Source organism: Tachyglossus aculeatus, unplaced genomic scaffold (genome assembly GCF_015852505.1).
Source record: "Tachyglossus aculeatus isolate mTacAcu1 unplaced genomic scaffold, mTacAcu1.pri scaffold_123_arrow_ctg1, whole genome shotgun sequence".
NCBI classification, from domain to species: domain Eukaryota; kingdom Metazoa; phylum Chordata; class Mammalia; order Monotremata; family Tachyglossidae; genus Tachyglossus; species Tachyglossus aculeatus.
This window is the reverse complement of record NW_024044852.1, coordinates 1,087,832-1,104,754: the sequence shown is the minus strand read 5'-3', so window position 1 is coordinate 1,104,754 and position 16,923 is coordinate 1,087,832.

Sequence of the window (16,923 nt, the reverse complement as noted above, 5' to 3'; positions counted from 1 at the left end):
TAAGGTGCTTTGGTAATAAAAGCACCACCTAGAAGCACAGTATTATTCCCATTAGACAGTAAGCCTGTTGCAGGCAGCAATTCTCTCGCTCTCTTTTAAGTCCCTAGTATAGTGATCGCCACACAGTGAGTGCTCAATAAATACGACTGAATGAGAGGGGGAAGAAGGAGAGGAAGCAAATTCAGAGAAATCGATGTGTTTGAAAATTGCTCCCAAGCAAACCAGAATGAAATCAATAGGAACAGGGGGAGGTTGTGGGGTCCAAGGTTGGGAATGGAAGTCTCTGAGGAACCCGGGAAAGAATCCGGGGGTCAGAGTGGACCAGTTTCAGAATTGTGATCATATGGTGAAAATGACACAGCTAGATTCTCATTCATCTCAAATGACCCGGGTTATATTTACAAGTGCACAGAGGCAGGGGTAGATAGGTTCAGTGAATGCAGAAGTTCCTGCCAGATTTAGAGATCTATGGTTTCCAGTATAATTCACTGGAGCAAATCCAAAGTGAGTCTCTGAGTCTCCACATCTTGGGCTCCCAGCGGTCCTTAGGTAATTAGCAAATTGTAGCTGGAGAAAACCCCTCCTTATTATCACTCCTACTGATTCAGCTCCAAGATAATTGGGAAATCAGTCAGATTAGACAGAAGGACATAGCCCTGAGCCCCGGGGAAAAGTTTTAGGCGAATACCTCTTGAGAAGGAAAGTTCCAGTCAGAGGACACTGGAAGGAGGCATTGAAAACTGGGAACACGGAGCCAGTACAAACCAGGACCACCAGACAGATTTCCTTGTAAAATAATTACATCCTCTAAGGTATTGTTTTTTCATAAAATTTACAGTTCTTGATTTGACTAACGGTGAATGAGTGAATTGGGGAAGCAGCGTGGTTCAGTGGAAACAGCATGGGCTTGGGAGTCAGAGGTCACAGGTTCTAATCCCGGCTCCACCACATGTTAAGCGCTTAGTACAGTGCTCTGCACACAGTAAGAGCTCAATAAATACGAATGAATGAATGAATGTCTGCTGTGTGACCTTGTGCAAGTCACTGAACTTCTCTGAGCCTCAGTTCCCTCATCTGTGAAACGGGGATTAAGACTATGAGCCCCACGTGGGACAACCTGATCACCTTGTATCCTCCCCAGAGCTCAGAACAGTGCTTTGCACATAGTAAGCGCTTGACAAATGCCATTATTATTATATACAATTAGGATGTCTTCACCTCCTGGGGAGTTGGGGCGGGAGTTTGCTGTGGGGAGGGGGGAGAAGGAGGAGACAGTAAGAGAGTCTGGAACGAGGGGAAGAATTCACCGCCCTATTTAGTTACACCGAGGGAAGGCCTAGCCCTGCGCTTGATCCAGTGGAAAGAGCTCGGCTCTGCGAGTCAGAAATATTGGGTTTTAGTCCTCGATCTGCACGCTGGGACTGTACCATCAGTGGTGAAAATTTCTGATCTCATCTCTCTTATCTTGATCTTGTCCATCTCTCCAGCAAGCCCTCGCCCATGTGCTGCCTCTTTTCTGGAACCCGTCCCCCTTCATATCTGAGAGACCACGGGTCTCCCCTCCTCCAAATCTTTCGTTAAATCACATCTCCTCCAAGAGGCCGTCCCTGATTAAACCTTCATTTCCCCTACTCTCTCTCATTCATTCATTCATTCATTCAATCGTATTTATTGAGCGCTTACTGTGTGCCGAGCACTGTACTAAGCACTTGGGAAATACAAGTTTGCAACATATAGAGACAGTGCCTAACCAACAGTGGGCTCACAGTCTAGAAGGGGAAGACAGACAACAAAACCAAACATATAAACCAAATAAAATAAATAGAATAAACATATACAAGTAAAATAAATAGAGTGATAAATATGTACAAACATATATACATATATCCCTTCTGCATCATTCCTGCACTTGGATTTGTAACCTTTACTCACCCCACCCTAAGCTCCTCAGCATTTATGTACATATCCATAATTGATTTAGTCATTCATTCACTCATTCATTTAATTGTATTTATTATGCGCTTACTGTGTGCAGAGCACTGTACTAAGCGCTTGGAAAGCACAATACAGCAATGAAGAGAGAAAATATTTGAATGTCTGTATACCCCTCCAGACTGTAAGCTCTATGCGCAGGGAACGTGTCTGCCAACTCTGTTATAGTGTACTCTCCCAAGCACTTAGTACAGTGCTCTGCACATAGTAAGGGCTCAATAAATACCATTGACTGATGGAAGAACTCCCTAGGGTGTTCTGCGAGGTGAACAGACCCAGAAGGAATCTGGAAAAATTAAACTGACTAACGTGGGCAGCCATAACCGCCTGCTGGGTTATCGTGCCATGGCACAGCATTGGCCCTGAGCTGTGGTCATTAGGTCCTTAAATGGGCCCTAGATGGAAAATCCCTTTGTGTGCACTTTGCCAAACGCTGCACCCCTGCCTGCCTACTTGCTTATTAAACTCCGATCCCTGGCAGGAAAATGACAAGCTGAGGTAAGAGAGCGTCAGTGGTGCTGCACAGACCTTTGTTAACATCAATTCCTACACACAGGTTTCCCCGGTTGAATCCCGAAGACCAAGATTCAGCTGCCATTCCCAGTGGGAGGCAACATCACCTCAGAGAATGATATTCAGTTAGGAGGGGCTGGGGGCTGAACTAGGAGGATCAGAGGAAGGACCACTGCCTTTGTCAACCGAATGATTTTTGGCAGTGTGAAATAAGCTCCCTTGGGTTCTTGTCCCACCTCTACCACTGGTCTTCTGTGTGACCTTGAGGAAGGTCCAGAACCCCTCTTGGCCTCAGTTTCCTCATCTGTAAATTGGGACTACCAATCCACTGCCTCACTAAAGAGGTGGTGAGGACAAAATTAGATCATTGATGTGAAAGTCCTCTGGAAAAAATCAAAAGGGCTCTACAAAGCCAAGATGTTAGAATTATTATTGTCTGCTTTAGAAGCAGGACAGTCTCCTGTGGTCCTCTCTGTGGTCCTTATGGGTTCTTAGACCTCCTCTCCCTTCCTTTTTGCATCAGTGAAAGGAGATTGCTGCTTTGAGATCTTGACTGCTTCCCAGCTCCCCACCTTGAAACAAAACAGCAGATTCTCCAACCACCTCCTCAGGTGAAGGAAATGCTGAACAGTATGGCTCATCACAGGCAAGAAGCAGTGTGGCCTAGTGGAAAGAACACAGGCCTGGGAGCCAGGGGACCTGGGTTCTAATACTGCTTCCACCACTTATCTACTGCATGGCCTTGGGCAAGTCACTGCACTTCTCTGTGCTGCAGTTACCTCATCTGTAAAATATGGGACATGGACTGTGTCCAACCTGATGAGCTTGCATCTACCCCAGTGCTTAGTATAGTGGCCAGCACATAGTAAATACTTAACAAATATCATAAAAAAAGGCAAGAGGAGAATGCTATGGAAGCTAGCATCCTCCTCCCCATCACAAGCCCAAATCCAAGCTTAATTCACTTTTCCTGCTTCAGTCCTCACCCTCTAGGAATCTTCCCTAATAACACGAGATCATAGGAATGTAAGGTCATAAGAGCACCACCCTGGCTCAGCCCCATGGTCCGTCCAGCCCAGGATTGTGTCTCCCGCAGCTGCCCTTGGACGCTGGGAGGAACTGTGTGATGGTGGCCCTCCTGGACACCCATCCTCCTGGTTAAAGATAGACCGACACCCCAAACTTTCCCTTTAGTGATGATTATGGACTGTTTATCCATGAATTTATCCAAATTCCTCTAGGATCTGCTGAGATGTTCAGCTGCACAGCTTCTTGTGGTGAACACTTGTGGAGTCCATGTGCTCACCCTTCACACCCCAGCCTCTTGGGAAAGAAGTGTTTCCTCTTGTTTCTTTGGAACTTGACACCCTCAACACCCTCATTTTGGTGCTTTGTGGTTTGGGGAACAGCAGTCCTATGTTCACTCTAACCAAACTCTATGTGATTTTGCAATTTCATTCCTGCCCCCTCTCAACAGGCATCTCTCCAGACTGAAAAACCCTAACTTGTGGAGAGTCTTCTCACACAGAAGCTGACCCTCTTCCCCCTAGGTCCTGAAAGTACTACTTCCACAGGGTGGGAGGTAAGTGGTGGATTTGTTCCCACAAGAAGTTATGCCACTGAAAAAAGGCTTGGATAGATTTATGGTCGAGTGGTCCACGCTGGCTTACTAGAGGGGAAGTCGAGGGTGTACAGGGGGAAAGTTCAGGATGTTAGATGGCCAATCCCTGTGAGAGTGGGTGTCCAGGGAATGGGTCTGACCATTCAGATTAGGGAGAAAATGAGAGCAGAGCTGGGATTGGAGGAGGGGGGTTGTGCGGAGAGGGCTGGAATTCACAGTTGCTCCAGGGAGCGTCAAGCATCTGAAAAAGAGTCAGAAGAAGGTGTTGGCTTGCAGGTCTGAACATCTCTGGGAGACTCTGGAGGTGATCCCTCCTCAGACTGAGCAATTCTGGCTGGCCTATTGTTATGAAAAGGGTAGCACTTTCAGAATCCCCAAAGTCTTTCCCCATGGAACTCCTCTGGGTCTTAAGCAGATGAATACTGAAGTCCAAGCCTCACTCCCTGCCCACCTAGAGGTTTCTCCTATTTAGGGAAAATGGACATTCCCCAACCACTGTCATTCAGAGGCACATCATTGTCCACAAACTCTCCCCCGTTGCACAAAATCCCCTTGCTCTCTCCTGCACAACTCTCTCTCTCTCTCTCTCTCTCTCTCTCTCTCTCTCTCTCTCTCTCTCTCTCATACACACACACACCATCTCAGTACCGAAATTCTCCCTCCTCTCCACCCCCTATCCCCTTCCCAGCATCTCTGTGGCTACAAAGAAGAAAACATCTTGGCTGCCTTCTGGATGGGGTAGGGGTAGGGCTGGGGCCACCCAGTTAATGTAGGGGAGGGGAGGTCACGGTTCTGGGCTGAGCTGGTAGGAGATGTCTTGGACTTTCCCCTCTTCCACATCACTCACCTGCTTTTCCGAGTCAGTCTCAGACACTGTCACCGAGGGTCTGGATCTCTGGGCTCTGTGACTCGTCTGGACGAAGGAAGATATCACCAAGAGAGATGGGCTGCAGGTCCTGACTTTTCTCCCATAGATATGCTGGGAGATGATTGCAGAATGGTGCTCTCCAGGGCCCGGACTACTCCGGCCCCGAGACTGAGTGAGTTTTCTCACTCACTGAGCCCAGAGAGAGCAGGGTGGGTGGGGACCACAGGGGGCGTATTTACACGTTCCCGTTGGTCTCCTGGGACCCAATCCTCTCAGTTCCTCGTTAGAGATGAGCACTCGGTAATTGTCCCACTTCCAGTGGAGTCACCAAGGACTGGCTCTCCGGGGAGAAGTGAGGGTTAAGTCAGGGTGGAGTCTCTTGCAGCTATGATGTCTAGGGGATCAACAGTAAACGTTTGGGTCAGCTGTGTGACCCCATTCCCTAGAGCCTGGGAGACACTCTGGGCCTTCAGCAATGAACTTAGGGGGAAGGTGAAGAGCAGGTAGACTATTGGGCAGAGCTAGAATTTATGAATGCTGAATCATCAGCGAAAGCCATTCAGAGTCACATCTGTTTCCAAAAGCAGCATCAGGATACATGGAGGGACTGTGTGATGGTCGTCCTCCTGGACATAATCCCCATGGTCAGGGATGGATCATTCAATACCCACAATTTTCCCCCTCTTAAGCCAATATAGATGACACATCCACAAGTCCGTTTGAACTTATTGTGGCTTTTATCTGCTCAGCTTCCTCTAGAGGTTCTTTTATGGTCTCTGTTAAGCACTTACTAACGTGTCAAATACTGTTCTAAGTGTTGGGACAGGTACAAGTTAATTATGTTGGACACAGTCCCTGTCCCACATGGGGCTCACAATCTAAGTCGGAGGGAGAACAGGAGAACCGAGACGCAGATAAGTTGCCCAGGATCATGCTGCAAGCAGTTGGCAGAACTGGGATTAGAACCTAGGTCCTCTGATTCCCAGGACTGTGCTCTCTCCACTAGGCCACACTGCTTCGCACTTCTCCAGCTAGACCTTTGCCAGAGCAGCTGGCCAAGCGGCCTGCTGCAACAAGGGTGATAATAATAATGATAATAATAATAATAATGGCATTTATTAAGCGCTTACTATGTGCAAAGCACTGTTCTAAGCGCTGGGGAGGTCACAAGGTGATCAGGTTGTTCCACGTAGGGCTTTCAGTCAATCCCCATTTTACAGATGAGGTAACTGAGGCCCAGAGAAGTGAAGAGACTTGCCCAAAGTCACACAGCTGACAATTGGTGGAGCCGGGATTCGAACCCATGACCTCTGACTCCAAAGCCCGTGCTCTTTCCACGAGTGATGTCACTCGTCTCTTGAATTGCCTGTAACCTTGCCCTTCAGGGGATGTTTTTAGAGTAGAGAAGCAGCGTGGCCCAGTGGAAAGAGCACAGGCCTCACTGTGGGCAGGGAATGTGTCTACCAACTCTGTTATTTTGTTCTCTTCCAAGTGCTTAGTACAGTGCTCTGGACACAGTAAACACTCAATAAATGGATTGATTGAGGCCTAGAAATCAGAGGACCTGGGTTCTAATCCTGGCTCTGCCACTTGTTTGTTGTTGACCTTGGATAAGTCACGTAACTTCTCTGGGCCTCAGTTTTCCCATCTGTAAAATGGGGAGTAAATATCTGTTCTCCCTCCCCCTTAGACTGTGAGCTCCATATGGGACAGGGACTGTGTACAGCCTGATCACCCTCGGCTTCAAGGCTCTCACCCTCGGCTTCAAGGCTCTCCATCACCTCACCCCCTCCTACCTCACCGCCCTTCTCTCCTTCTCCAGCCCAGCCCACACCCTCCACTCCTCTGCCGCTAACCTCCTCACCGTGCCTCGTTCTCTCCTGTTCCGCCGTCAACCCCCGGCCCACGTCCTCCCCCTGGCCTGGAATGCCCTCCCTCCGCACATCTGCCAAGCTGGCTCTCTTCCTCCCTTCAAAGCCCTACTGAGAGCTCACCTCCTCCAGGAGGCCTTCCCAGACTGAGCCCCCTCTTTCCTCTCCCCGTCCCCATCCCCCCCACCTTACCTCCTTCCCCTCCCCACAGCACCTGTATATATGTTTGTACAGATTTATTACTCTATTTATTTATTTATTTTACTTGTACATATTTTTCTATTTATTTTATTTTGTTAATATTTCTGTTTTGTTGTCTGTCTCCCCCTTCTAGACTGTGAGCCCGCTTTTGGGTAGGGACCGTCTCTATATGTTCATTCATTCATTCATTCAATCGTATTTATTGAGCACTTACTTTGTGCAGAGCACTGTACTAAGCGCTTGGGAAGTCCAAGTTGGCAACATATAGAGATGGTCCCCACAGCCGGCTCACAGTCTAGAAGGGGGAGACAGACAACAAAACAAAACATATTAACAAAATAAATAGAATAAATATGTACAAGTAAAATAAATAGAGTAATAAATATGTACTTATTGCAATGGGGAGGGGAAGGTGGAAGGGAAATACCAACAACATAGAGAAGTAATAGGACCCAGATGTTGGCCACCACTATGAGATCACCTTTCTAGCATACATCTTTAATGTTATTGAACTACAGAGTTGCTGGAAGGAATAATTAGGGGATGAGAAGATTTGGGGGAGGGGTCACTGCTCCCCTTTTGCAGCTTATCCCATCCTTGTAATGTTGTTCTCCAACCATACGATATGTTGCCAACTTGTACTTCCCAAGCGCTTAGTCCAGTGCTCTGCACACAGTAAGCACTCAATAAATACGATTGAATGAATGAACGAATGAATTACCTTGCATCTATCTCAGCATTAAGTACAATACTTGGCACATGGTAAGTGCTGAATAAATAACGCAATTAATTATATAATTGTTGTAACTCCACAGCGGGCATCTCGGCTGCTGCTCTGCTCCATGCTGGGGCACCCTCTCTGGATTTCCATCGGTCAGTCCTCAGACACGGAATATTCTTCTCCTTTATGGCCAAAGACTCCTGAGACAGACAGTGATTTCGTGTCCATTTCCCTCCCTCTCCCATTGGGTTCGTTGTAGTGAGAACACTAGCTAGCAAATGGCACTGAGGCACCACAATCGATCCTCTTAATCGATCAGTCAATCAATGGTATTTATTGATCACTTATTGTGTGTTGAGCCCCATACTAAGCAGTTAGGGGAGTACACTACAACAGAGCTGGTAGACACCATCCCTGACTGCACGGATCTTACCGTCTAGAGGCAGCGAAAGGCATTGAAATAAATTATGGAATAATAATAATGATGGCATTTATTAAGCACTTACTATAATAATAATAATGATGATGGCATTTGTTAAGCGCTTACCATGTGCAAAGCACTGTTCTAAGCGCTGGGGAGGTTACAAGTTGATCACGTTGCCCCACAAGGGGCTCACAGTCTTCATCCCTATTTTACAGATGAGGGAACTGAGGCCCAGAGAAGTGAAGTGACGTCCAAAGTCACACAGCTGACAATTGGCAGAGCCGGGATTTGACCCGTGACTCCAAAGCCCGGGCTCTTTCCACTGAGCCACGCTGCTTCTCCAATGTAGGTAATGTACATAAACCCTGTGAGGCTGAGGGTGGCGTGGATATCAAGGGTTTAAAAGGTGCAGATCTAAGCAGAAGGGTGATGCAGAAGGGAGAAGCAGTAGAGGAAATGAAGATTTACTCGGGAGAGGCCTCTTGGTGGAGATGGGATTTTAGTAAGGCATTGCTTGAGAACACTGACTTGTGTTCCCTGCCTGGGGTACTGTCTAAGGGGCCAGCGCTTTCCACACTGGTAGATACGGTTTATATTTCCCTAGATGAGGCTGGGGTTCTGGGGAAACAGAGCTGGACCATGTGAAAGGCATCACTCATCCTCCAGACTATAAACTCGTGGGCAGAGAACGTGTCTACTGACTGTTATATTGTAGTACAGTGCTCGGCACACAGTAACTACTCAATAAATGCCATTGGTTGATTGATCATGTATTATGGAGTTTTAAAAAAAAAATCCCGTTACTTTTCTGGAAGGAGCCCTCGAGTTTCAAGTTGAGATCCGGGATCTGGAACCTAAAGTCAGAACACAAAACCTTCTTCCTACCCCCAGATTCCCTCGGAAAAACATAAGGACCTAAGCAATGCCTACTGCTGGGTCAGACCAATGACCCAACCAGCCAGAATTCTGTTTCAGGAGCTGGTAGGCTGCCTGGAGCAGGTATCAGTCCTTCTCTGTGCCTCAGTTTCCCCATCAGTATCCTGGTGATCCAACTCCTGAAACAGGAGGGCAAGAAGAGCAGCGAGCAGGCCAAGCTGGTTAAACACAGAGCTGTATAAAGACCTGGAACTTAACAAGAATATCTCCCCAAATGGAAAGAAGACTAAGATATTCAGGATGAGTTCCAAACAATAGCAAGCACGTGTGGGATCAAATCAGAAATGTTAAGGCAAAACTAGAGGTGCAGGACACAAAGATAGCTAAAAAGATATTAAAGAGGTCCAAGAAAAGCCTCATTCTTTGATTAGCTTAGGAAAGAAACACCAAACAGATTTGTCAGCTGTGTGACTTTGGGCAAGTCACTTCACTTCTCTGTGCCTCAGTTACCTTATCTGTAAAATGGAGATTAAGACTGTGAGCCCCACGTGGGACAACCTAATCACCTTGTATCCCCCCAGTGCTTAGAACAGTGCTTTGCACATAGTAAGCTCTTAACAAATACCATCATTATAATGATGATACACATTCTACAGTGTACAGTACAGTCAAAAACTGGGATGTCAGTTGTACACCAGATCATGTCTTCAAACTGAGGCCTGTCCAGATAATAAATGAAAAAGTTCAGATAACTGAAAATAGGTATGTGCCAGTTTGCGACAGGAAATTGGGTTCGGTTTGGTTACCTGAACTTTCCAAGATCTGAACTATCCTCGGTTCAAATCAACTATCCACTCTAGTGAAGGAATTGGTTGAAGAGAAACATCATGGCTCAGTGGAAAGAGTTCGCGCTTTGGAGTCAGAGGTCACGGGTTCAAATCCCGGCTCCATCAATTGTCAGTTGTGTAACTGTAGGAAAGTCACTTAACTTCTCTGTGCCTCAGTTACCTCATCTCTAAAATGGGGATTATGACTGTGAGCCCCCCGTGGGACAACCTGCTCACCTTGTTACTTCCCCAGCACTTAGAACAGTGCTTTGCAAATAGTAAGCGCTTAATAAATGCCATTCATCAATTCATTCAATCATATTTATTGAGCACTTACTGTATGCAGAGCACTGTACTAAGCACTGGGGAAGTACAAGTCGGCAACATATAGAGACGGTCCCTACCCAACGACGGGCTCAGAGTCTAGATGGGGGAGACAGAAAACAAAACAAAACATGTAGACAGGTGTCAAAATCGACAGGACGAATAGAATTAAAGCTATATGTACATCATTAACAAAATAAATAGTAAATATGCACAAGTAAAATAAATAGAGTAATAAATCTGTACAAACGTATGTACAGGTGCTGTGGGGAGGGGAAGGAGGTAGGGTTGGGGGGATGGGGAGGAGGAGAGGAAAAAGGGGTCTCAGTCTGGGAAGGTCTCTTGGAAGAGGTGAGCTCTCAGCAGGGCTTTGAAGGGAGGAAGAGAGCTAGCTTGGCAGATGTGCGGAAGGAGGGCATTCCAGGCCAGGGGGAGGACGTAGGCCGGGGGTCGACGGTGGGACAGGTGAGAACGAGGTACAATGAGGAGGTTAGCGGCAGAGGAGTGGAGGGTGCGGGCTGGGCTGTTGAAGGAGAGAAGGGAGGTGACGTAGGAGGGGGAGAGGTGATGGAAAACCTTGAAGCCGAGGGTGAGGAGTTTTTGCTGGATTCATAGGTTGACTGGCAGTCACTGGAGATTTTTGAGGAGGGGAGTAACATGCCCAGAGTGTTTCTGCAGAAAGATGATCCGGGCAGCAGCATGAAGTATAGACTGAAGTGCTGAGAGGCAGGAGGATGGGCGATCAGAGAGGAGGCTGATGCAGTAATCCAGTCGGGATAGGATGAGAGATTGAACCAGCAAGGTAGTGGTTTGGATGGAGAGGAAAGGGCAGATCTTGGTGATGTTGTGGAGGTGAGACTGGCAGGTTTTGGTGACGGATTAGATGTGTGGGGTGAACGAGAAAGCGGGGTCAAGGATGACAACAAGGTTTCGGGCTTGTGACACGGGAAGGATGGTAGTGCCGTCTACAGTGACGGGAAAGTAAAGTAGAGGGGAGGGTTTGGGACGGAAGATAAGGAGTTCAGTCTTGAACATATTGAGTTTTAGATGGAGGGCAGACATCCAGATGGAGATGTCCTGAAGGCAGGAGCAGACACGAGCCTGAAGGGAGGGAGAGAGAGTAGGGGCAGAGATGTAGATTTGGGTGTCATCAGCGTAGAGATGATAGTTGAAGCCGTGGGAGCGAATAATAATAATAATAATTGGCATTTGTTAAGCGCTTACTATGTGCAAAGCACTGTTCTAAGCGCTGGGGAGGATACAGGGTGATCAGGGTGTCCCACGTGGGGCTCACAGTCTTAATCCCCATTTTACAGATGAGGTAACTGAGGCCCAGAGAAGTTAAGTGACTTGCCCAAGATCACACAGCAGACATGTGGTGGAGTCGGGATTTGAACCCATGACCTCTGACTCCAAAGCCCGGGCTCTTTCCACTGAGCCACGCTGCTTCTCTGTATGAGTTCACCATACAGAATGGCAAATGAGTTCACCAAGGGAGTGAGTGCAGATAGAGAACAGAAGGGGACCAAGAACTGACCCTTGAGGAACCCCTACTGTAAGGGGATGGGAGGGGGAGGAGCCCGCAAAGGAGACTGAGAATGAACTGCCAGAGAGATAAGAGGAGAACCGGGAGAGGACGGAGTCAGTGAAGCCAAGGTTGGATAGCGTGTTGAGGAGAAGGGGGTTGTCCACAATGTCGAAGGCAGCTGAGAGGTTGAGGAGGATTAGGACAGAGTAGGAGCCGTTGGATTTGGCAAGAAGGAGGTCATTGTGGTAACCTTTGAGAGGGCAGTTTTGGTGGCATGTAGGGGACAGAAGCCAGTTTGGAGGGGGTCAAGGAGAGAGTTGGCATTGAGGAATTCAAGGCAGCAGGTGTAGATGACTCGTTCTAGGAGTTTGGAAAGGAATGGTAGGAGGGAAATAGGATGATAACTAGAAGGGGAGGTGGGGTCAAGAGAGGGTTTTTTTAGGATGGGGGAGACGTGGGCATGTTTGAAGGCAGAGGGGAAAGAACCAGTGGAGAGTGAACAGTTGAAGATGGAAGTTAAGGAGGGGAGGAGGGAAGGGGTGAGAGATTTGATGAGAGGGAATGGGGGCTGAAGCACAGGTGGATGGAGGAGCACTTGAGAGGAGTGAGGAGATCTCATCTGAAGATACTGCTGGGAAAGATGGGAGAGTAGCAGAGAGGGTTGAGAGTGGGGGGGGTTGGCGAAGGGTGAGGAGTGACTTTGGGAAGCTCAGAACTGATGGAGTTAATTTTACTAATGAAGTAGGAGGCCAGATCATTGGGGTGAGGGATGGAGCGGGGGAGGAACAGGGGGCCTGAGAAGGGAGTCAAATGTATGGAAGAGCTGACGGGGATGATGGGCATGGGTGTCAATACGGGAAGGGAAATAGTTTTGCCTGGCAGAGGAGAGGGCTGAGTTAAGACAGGAAAGGATAAACTTGATGTGAACAAGGTTGGCTTGGTGTTTAGACTTTCTCCACCAGCATTCAGCAGCTCGAGCATAAGACTGAAGGAGGCGGACAGTGGGAGTGATCCAAGACTGTGAGTTAGAGGTACGAGAGCGGCGAAGGAAAGGGGAGCAAACGAGTTGAGTTGAGTAGAAAGGGTGGAGCTGAGAGAAGTAATCTGGTCATCAAGATTGGGTAGAGAGGATGGGGGGCAAGGTGGGGTGTGAGGCGCTGAGAAAGATGGATGGAGTCGAGAGAGTGGAGGTCTCTGTGAGGTAGTAATATAGATTTACAGGGGACAGGAGTGTGAGTGAGGAGGCAGGTGAGAAGGTTATGATCAGAGAGAGGGATTTCAGAGTTGTTGAGGGTGGAGATAGTGCAGTGGTAGGAGATGATGAGTTCGAGGGTGTGACCAAATTGGTGAGTGGGTGAGATGGGGTGGAGCAGGAGGTTGGCAGCGTCAAGGAGAGATAGAAGGCGGGCGGCAGAGGAATCACCAGGGACATCCATGTGGATGTTGAAGTCTCCGAGGATCAGAGTGGGCATGGAAAAGGAGAGAAGGAAAGTGAGAAAGGGGTCAATCAATCAATTAATCAATCAATGATATTTATTGAGCACTTCCTGTGTGCAGGGCACTGTACTAAGCGCTTGGGAAGTACAAGTTGGCAACATATAGAGACAGTCCCTACCCAACAGTGGGCTCACAGTCTAGAAGGGGGAGACAGAGAACAAAACCAAACATATTAACAAGATAAAATAAATAGAATAGATATGTACAAGTAAAATAAATAAATAAATAAATAGAGTAATAAATATGTACAAACATATATATATATATACAGGTGCTGTGGGGAAGGGAAGGAGGTAAGACGGGGGGATGGAGACGGGGGCGAGGGGGACAGGAAGGAGGGGGCTCAGTCTGGGAAGTCCTCCTGGAGGAGGTGAGCTCTCAGTAGGGCCTTGAAGGGAGGAAGAGAGCTAGCTTGGCGGATGTTGGGAAGGAGGGCATTCCAGGCCAGGGGGATGACGTGGGCCGGGGGTCGACGGCGGGACAGGCAAGAACGAGGCACGGTGAGGAGATTAGCGGCAGAGGAGTGGAGGGTGTGGGCTGGGCTGTAGAAGCAGAGAAGGGAGGTGAGGTAGGAGGGGGCGGGGTGATGGAGAGCCTTGAAGCCGAGGGTGAGGAGTTTCTGCCTGATGCTCAGATTGACTGGTAGCCACTGGAGATTTTTGAGGAGGAGAGTAACATGCCCAGAGCGTTTCTGGACAAAGACAATCCGGGCAGTGGCGTGAAGTATGGATTGAAGTGGGTAGAGACACGAGGATGGGAGATCAGAGAGGAGGCTGATGCAGCAGTCCAAATGGGATAGGATGAGAGCTTGAACGAGCAGGGTAGCAGTTTGGATGGAGAGGAAAGGGTGGATCTTGGCAATGTTGCAGAGCTGAGACCGGTTGGTTTTGGTGAAGGCTTGGATGTGAGGGGTGAATGAGAGTCGAAGATGACACCAAGGTTGCGGGCTTGTGAGACGGGAAGGGTGGTAATGCTGTCAACAGTCAAAATCATTAAAGAAGTTGGAGGTGGGGCCGGGGGGGGGCGGTGGCGGTAGATGACGGCTATAAGAATCTGGAGGGGGTGGTAGAGGTGAATAATGTGGGCTTCAAAGGAGGGGAAGGAAAGAGAAGGGGAAGGAGGGATAGTGTGAAAGTGACATTGGGGAGCGACAAGGAAACTGGCACCTCCTCCTTTTCCGGTGAGTCTGGGGGAGTGGGAGAAGAGGATGCCTCTGCTGGAGAGAGTAGCAGAAGAGACCGTGTCATCTGGAGTGAGCCCTCATTATTATTATTATTATTATTGTTAAGATGAAATCGACCCAGAGCTCCTAAGGGCTGGGAGTGTCAGCTGGTGTAAAGCCCTGGAAGGGCATGTCTCTCCTCAGAAGGATTTGGAGCCAATGAGTGGATTCCTGGGAGCCATACCCAGCTGGAAGTGTGCCGGCCAAAGTGCAGCAATTATAACACAGGCACATCGTCTAGGCTTGCTCCGATGACTCTACCTCTCGACATTTATAAAAGGGAAAACGGCAGAGTGAATCGTGTGATGCTGGCTGTGTGAGGGTTCACTGTTGCCAGACTTCTGTTGTTACTTCCATGCAGTTGTGTTTTCTCTCTGAGCCACAGAGAGTCTCGAAAGCCTCTCTCACACCCAAGGACCATTGGCTCCTGTCCTGGGCTTTTGTCCAGTTTACACTCCTTTGGGCATTCAACAATTGGTGGGGGAAGAGGGGGCTGAAGGGGGGGAGAAGATAACTTTCTTTTTTCAGCCAGAAAACAGTTGGAGCCTTCTTTTTGTATTAAGAGTATTTATTGAGCACTTACTATGTGCCAGGAACGGCACTAAGCACTGGGTTAGATACGAGCTCATCAGGTTGGCCACAGTCCATGCCCCACGTGGGGTTCGCAGTCTTAATCCCCATTTCACAGATGAGGTAACTGAGGCACAGAAGAGTTAAGTGACTTGCCCATGGTCACACAGCTGACAAGTGGCAGAGCTGGGATTAGAACCCAGGTCCTTCTGGCTCCCAGGCTCATACTCTATATATTAGGCCACACTGCCTGTCAAAAGACTTTTTGTTCAGAAGTCACCCCTGGCCCATACTCCAAGTGGGTGCTGCCTTAAATCCAAATTTTAGATAAAATATCTTTTATTTAGAATGTGAAAAGAATTATTGTTCTGTCAAATTTTTAAAGTACCCCAGAAAGTGAGAGATTTTAGATGCACCATCACCCCACGGTTACCGACATCCATAACTCTTAGCATCCCATAGAAAGGTCACTGGATTTAAGGATTTTTGAATGCTGTTCTTATGTTCTCATTATATTTTTTGTTTTATAAAAAGTCCTCAGGCTTGTACTTTATATTTTTTAGAGAAGCTGCAGCACAGAATATTTAGAAAAACCTACATCCTCCTCCACCACAAACACACAGAGCAGTGTGCCCTTCCCTACCACGGGCACTTTTGATGGACTGTGAGCTCTGCTTGCCTTCCCTGACTGGTGGCTACCCCTTACAGGCTGACTGTAGCCTCCATCGGACTGCCTGCCTGTGGCCCACCCTCACAGATTCCTTTGGGCCAGATTTGATTGAGGGCTCAGTCAGTTGAGCAAACCTGAAAGGGTGCGCTTAGGTTGCCCTGGGCCAGCGTCACCCCTGTTAGTAGGAAAGGGCTATGGCCACTCAGGGCTGATTCCCTTCACCCCTTTCTTCATGGGTCCAGGCTCCTGTTCTTCCCACCTGGGCGAACGACTAGCTGAGGCCAAATGGGAAAAGCGCAGATCACTGGGCTGAGGCCAAATGGGAGAAGCTCATCACTGGTCTGAGTCAGCCAGATCAGGAACGGCTGCGACCAATCGGTCAGGATGAGATCCAGTCAGATAGGAGAGACTGTGGTCAGGAGAGGCCTCAGTCAGCTGGGAGGGGTTAAAATCAGCTGGGGGCTAGAACTGGTTTGGGGACGGGGGCTGTGTGACCTTAGAGAAAGGATTTGGGTAGAGAGCAGGGTCCTTGACCAGTCAAGAAGAGCTACCATCAAATGGGAGGTGCTACAGTCAGGATAATAATGATGGCATTTGTTAAGCAGCGTGGCTCAGTGGAAAGAGCCCGGGAGTCGGAAGCCATGGGTTCTAATCCTGGCTCCGTTGCTTGTCAGCTGTGTGACTTTGGACAAGTCACTTAACTACTCTGTGCCTCAGTTACCTCATCTGTAAAATGGGGATTAAGACTGTGAGCCCCATATGGGACAACCTGATCACCTTGTATCCACCCCAGGGCTTAGAACAGTGCTTTGCAAGCAAAGCACACACATGCTTAACAAATACCATCATCAACATCATTAAGTGCTTACTATATGTGAAGCACTATTCTAAGCTCTGGGGGGGGAATACAAAGTGATCAGGTTGTTCCCTGTGGGGCTCACAGTCTTAATCCCCATTTTACAGATGAGGTAACTGAGGCACAGAGTAGTTAAACTTGCCCAAAGTCACACAGAAGTGTGGCTTAGTGGAAACAGCACGGGCTTGGGAGTCAGAGATCATGGGTTCTAATCCCGGCTCCCCCACGTGTCTGCTGTGTGACATTGGGCAAGTCACTTAACTTCTCTAAGCCTCAGTTACCTCATCTGTAAAATGGGGATTGAGACTGTGAGCCCCCGTGGGACAACATGATCACCTTGTA